The sequence below is a fragment of the Frankliniella occidentalis genome, unplaced genomic scaffold (assembly GCF_000697945.3).
Source record: "Frankliniella occidentalis isolate FOCC.00 unplaced genomic scaffold, Focc_3.1 Scaffold502, whole genome shotgun sequence".
NCBI lineage: Eukaryota > Metazoa > Arthropoda > Insecta > Thysanoptera > Thripidae > Frankliniella > Frankliniella occidentalis.
The window spans coordinates 49,341-55,366 of NW_026267620.1; positions in this window are offsets into that span (position 1 = coordinate 49,341).

A 6,026-nucleotide genomic window follows, 5' to 3' on the forward strand; every position below is an offset into this window, starting at 1 on the left:
AGCCCCTCCTGGTCGTGGTGAGGCTCCTCGCGCCCTCCGCCTGGGGTGGACAGGCCGGCTTTGCATGCTTGCGTCCCTTGCTTGTGTGATGCGCCTTCCCCTGCTGATATGCCAAACGCGACTGCACGAGTAGGTCCCCTGTGCTTCCTTTCCCCGCTGTTCCTGCACGCCTGCCCTCGGGTGGGAAAAGTATACTCCATTCTTTCCAGACCGTCACCATATTCTTTATTATTGCTCTGTCGCTGTACAGGTTCAAGATTACTGTTCTCCCATTAGGCTGAGGTCGGGGGCCAGGTGGGCCTCGCACGCCTCCTCATCCAAGCGCTCCTGTTGATCCGCGGCCTCGGCGGCCTGCTCAGGGCGGGACTGCCAGTAGGCATCACTGGCGGCTTGGCGGTCCTGGCGCTCCCGCTCCAGTTCCCGCGCCTGCTCCTCCTCGAAGGCCTTGTCCGCTTGATGTTCCCGCAGTGCCTAGACCTCGCACTCGGCGCAGAGGGTGCCTGGCGACGTACAGACCTTGCAGCCCCAAGGCCCGTGATGGGAGGATGCTGGTGAGGCGGCTGTTGTACTCCGTGGGCTGCTGTTGTCTGCTCTGTTACGGCGTTTTGGCGACGGCGAATTCTCGGATGCTGCAAGAATTAAATTCGATAGTGGTTGGGGGCGGCTCTTCTCCCCTCTGGCTACGTTGGCTCTACTTACAAGAACTCCGCTGCGCGGCGCGGGGCCGAAACCAGGACTGCTTTCGGGGCGGGCTGGTGGGGCTTCTGGCCCCGACGGACCGGCGGCTGCAGCTGGCCCTGGCGGGGCTGCCTCCGGGGTGGACGGGATCACGCTCGTGCTGCTGGCGTCACTGTGGCCGCGGCCACTGCTACTCCCGGCCCGGTCGAGGGTCAGCCAGGATGCATCGCTTTCCGACAGGCCGCTGTCTGGGTCGCTTGAGATGGTGATTGCTCGTGGTGTTCTTGGGTACGTCCCGGGCCACACCACGGAGCTGGGCGACCCGGACCTGCTACCGCTGCTGATCAAGATGGGCTCGGATGGCTTGGCTGGGGCGCCCGCGGGGGCTGCGGCGTGGCATGGGCTACGGAGAGCTCATCAGAGGGCGCTACCCAGCACCCGTCGGCGTAGCTCCACACAGCGATGAGGATAGCATCCGGATTTCCCCAGGCCTGGCCGCTGTCTGCACATCGATTAAGGTAGGACCCTAGTGAAAAAGTGAAAATCGGTCCAGGGGCTCGTAGACCAAAGACTCGACCTTGAAGTTGTGGAACAGAGCTCTCTGATGAAAACAAGATGTGAACGAAATTTTTCCGTCAGAATTTGAGACACCTGGAACTTTTCCCGCACGGGTCCAAGGCCTCTACGGAAAAAGTTCCAGGTGTCTCGAATTTTGACGGAAAAATTTCGTTCACATCTTGTTTTCATCAGAGAGCTCCGTTCTACAACTTCAAGGTCGAGTTTTTGGTCTACGAGCCCCTTGACCGTTTTTAACGTTACTAATCCGACGTTTATGCGATTTTCGGAATCTTTTCACTAGGGTCCTACCTTAACAGCTTCCGATATTCATTTAACAATTCATTGTAGCTGGTCACAATGCTGTGATTCTCGCATTAGGCCCAATTTTGTTGCTAGTTTGTGATGTCTAATTCTGTAAATGCTTCTGCGGATCATTGGAAATTATTCATAAACATTTTCACTGCTAGATTAGAAATAGTAGTATATCAGAAAATAATCGAAGTATACATACCTTCCAAACGTGCCTCGAGATCAGCTATTATTTTCTCAGCATCTGGTTTTGCTTTAGCCATAGTGATGAGCTGATTCGGAACCTTGAATTACGAAAATGGTTACGGTTAGTTGTAGTAGAAATGTGTCAAAGTTGCATTGAGTTAATGGTTGTACGTTTGAGAACATTGAGTAATGAGTTATTGGCTGAGCGACTAGCGAATTTTTTGGGAGGATGTGACCAGCGTAGTCATGCCTTTTAATACATGATTCTTTCTTTGACATGTCTGTCTTCTTTAATTCGGAATCACATACCGATCGACGAGTTTACTTGTGTCTGTTAGCCGATCAGTTGTGGACTTAGAAGTATGTGCCATTCTATATATCCTATATATGTTTTTTGTAACGTATCTGTCAATGGCGGAAGACCACGTGGTTTGAGGGGTTATATTTGTATTTTAAAATTTTACTTCGAGGGAATCGACGTGATACAAAATTGAATTTACTTTAGCAAAGAAATTAGACATGTATAATATTCATGCTGAATTAATGCTGGGTTAGTGGTTGGGTTGCAATAGATTATAGCTGTCATCCATCATTCGTTATTACTTAGAATGTAGGTAACCAAATCAGTACATTGGTTAGTTCCCAAGATTAGTTTGCAGCAGGATTCCATAAGTCATTAATCTTTACAGTTCTTATTGTTATTTTTTGGAGTTAAAGTCATAATTTGCAACGTTTAATGTAGCCTTTAAAATAGGTTACTTATGCAAACTTTTCCCCCAGTATCTATCATTAATAGCAATCATAATAATGCTAAACCTGAAACTTTGACATGTGTTTCGTCGCATTGAGTAATTAACCTTCTTCGTGTTGAGTCCTGGTGTGCATTGTGTTAAACATATCATTTACCGTTCGCTAATATCTGACAAATGTCTTATGTCAGTTTGTGCTAATTACATTCTTTTTGGGTTGGTTAATTTCAGATATGGAAGAGTCACATTGCAATGAAGAAATTCCTATTTCCTTTGGGAATTTAAATGTAACCACTCTCTGTCCTATGAAGAGTGTTGTACTTGAAGATAGAATATTTGATAAGAAAGTGGTACCATCTGCTAAAGTTAATATTACTCAATCAAGTTTGTTGCGCACTGTAACATATTTACCTAGTGCATGTTACGAGTACGCAAAAAATAATGTAGATATTATTAATAAGGCTGGAGCTACTGATGCCCCTTATAATGTATGCTTTTATGGAGCTATTAAATCTGAGAGGAACGTCAGATTTGTTGGGAGAATCCACAAACCTGGAGAAGGTAAACTTCATTGTATATTTGTGTTGTTGTGATTGATTTAGAGTGGTTAAATTTATTCATATTGAAATTCTTTTGTCTTCTGTTTGGATTTGGCTTATCACTTTATGATGCATGTACTTTAGGTGTAGCCAGTGAAGTTAAAGTTACCTCAAATAATAGGGTGGTTTTAGCTTTACTCACCTCGCTAAGCTTACGTTTATTGTAAAGTGATAAGCTGAATGAAAACTAAATTTAATTTAAAATCATTTTCAGGAAATTTGATTTCTGAAATCAAGTGGAAATTAATTTTTGTTTATTTTGTTTTAGACTATAACCCAGTTCTCCTGGCCGAGGTGAACAATGCTATCGCATTGAGTGCAAAGAAGCGGCCTGCACCTACAGTTGAGGCACCATGTGTTGAAACTGTGGTAAAGTTGCCGCGTCTTGAAAATGTACCCAAGGTGTCATCTGTCGAAACTTTGGCCAAGGTGCCATCTTCTGACACTGTGGCCAAGGTGCCATGTGTTGAATCTACTGTTACTGTGCCAGGTTCAAATGTTGACTCAATTAAAAAAGAATAATCCTGTAAATTATGGGTGAAGGGTGGAGGGAGGGTTATGGTGTTAATAAATTGCATAAGGCAAAATTATAAGTGTTGAAAGTTATTGATATTTCCCTCATCAGATTTTTTAACACGAAACAACAGAAACTAGCTCAAGTAGTTTTTAAAATATCAGACATACAGACACAGAATAAACTATTTGGTTTTGAAAGTCGAACTTTCAGTAATCAAAAATTCGTGTTTTATTATAAATATTAGTTTAAATCATTAAATTCACCCTTCTATCAATTTTTTAAGTCATTAAGTCAGCAAAGATTAAAGGTTAAAGGTAGCCATTAGATGACAGTCTATTGTTTTCAAGAACTCAGCCTTTAATGCACAGCATTCTACTAGTAAAAAGACAGATCGAGTTCGAAGAAGCGCATTCTAGGTCAAAAATTGGATTTAAAAAGAATCAAAAACCACAGGTCCCACAAATAGTGTTTAATAAAAATATTTTTTTCAGTTCCATATGGGGTATCTCATCAAAGGAGAGCCCTTTGGGCGAAAATTTCGTCCGTTTGACTCTTTCTTTAACCATTTCGGCGCCACAGGGAGTTTTTGACGAAAATAGGCAAAAAAAAATGTTCCACCCTGCCTGCTAAGCCGAAGTGACGGGCAGCTAACGGGCCGGAGGCCCGTAGTTGACGGGCCGGAGGCCCGTATCTTTGTGCCGATTTTTGCGCTTCCCGACTCGGGTGTCAGCGCCGCAGGCCTAGGTAGATGTATGCCAGGCGCGTCGCAGCGCAACAGTGTTTCGTGAGATATCGTGAAGCCTGTTACGCGAGATGTGGTCTGGCGTACATCTACCAAGTATGAAACTAAACTATTTTACTTATCAAGAAAGTAAATGAGGGGAATGAGTTAACAATTGGGAAATTATGAAGTTGGGATAAAAAAGATCTCATCGATTAACCGAGACTGTTGCTTTAAAGGTTGTTTGTTTACATAGAATTCAAAACTTTTAGAAACGAGTCTTCGTAATTAGATCTGTCGTCGTTCCAGATTATGTTTTTTTACCTACAGAATGTCTAACTTTTACTTACATAGTCGGATCATAGTGCACATGCCTAAAATCGACCTTTCTTTAAGTCTGGCCCCCTGAACCAGATGATTTTACTAGGGAAACAAAGACTGGCACTTCGCCTAAGCTGGTAGGTGGCGGTGATCAGACCTACCTAACCTGTAACGCAGCCCTCAGCTCTTTGCTGCTGCCGCTGGCCGACGCGCGCTACTCAAGGTATGAAGGTTCGTTACATTCGTTTGTATATTCTTGAGAGGACTGCCCATGAGGATTGAGGATATCGATGATTTCTTTGGTATCGTCGGCGTTAATCTACAGAGTAAGTAAAAAGTCGGAGCACGGTTTTGAAAAGAAGAAACAGTTTTTCGCAGAGACCCGTAGCACTTAACCTCAAACATAACCTTAGCATGTTACCGCGGTAGGGTAGTTTGTTTCAAAGTTATTGATTCTTTATGCCCTTTTGTCTGCAATAATGTAAGCTACCAATTATGTGCTGTGTTCGTTGATCTGGATCTGCGTACAATCACAAGCAAGAAAATAATCATGTGTCGCCAAAACCTAAGTGTGATATGCTTTTTTCATGGAAGAAATTTCCAGGGACCACTACCGATGCCATATTATTTCCATGGAATCCATTTCCATCGAACAATGCTTTCCCGTGGAATTACTGTTCCAGGGAAAATTTTACATGGATGTAACCAAATTACTCAAGGGATTTGATCTCCATGGAATAATTTCCGGCGGAATTTTCAGCTGGGTGAGCTAATTATAATGAAAGGTGATTTTTTTTTTTTTTTTTAAGTTTCTATCTCTGTCATGTTAGATCCCTATAATCATAATCCAGCTCTTCATCCCCATCTAGGGCCCCGCTGGACGGACGTCGTTCAAAGCGTACGTGGACCCTGTAATACGGCGCCATACTTGTTGCCAACCTCATACCAAATCCATGGATTTGCAGAGCTAACCTTACGCATCACCACCTTAAAGCTGATTCAAGAGACCTACCCTCTTCAGAGACGATACATCAATGAAGCAAAAACAAAGCAAGATTGGACAAATGTTTTTGCTTCGTGGCTTGTTTTTAAAGTTTATGCCTTCCTTCTCCAACATGCATCAATACTTCTTGGGAAAAAGGTCAAAGAAATTTGGTATAGAGAGGTGGTTGCTTGTTATGACGTACTGTTAGGTTTCATGGACGAACATGTTGAAAAGGAGAGGTATGTTCCAACCAAAAATTCACAGTGGGATGCTGAGCTTGATATTGCCAAGGCTGCTGCTGATGCACAGAAAAAGATGACTCCTCTAATTCATTTTATTTTTATTTTTTTCAGGTTCGAGTATATATGAAGAGAATGCGAATTTTTATGTTGTTATCCGTGGA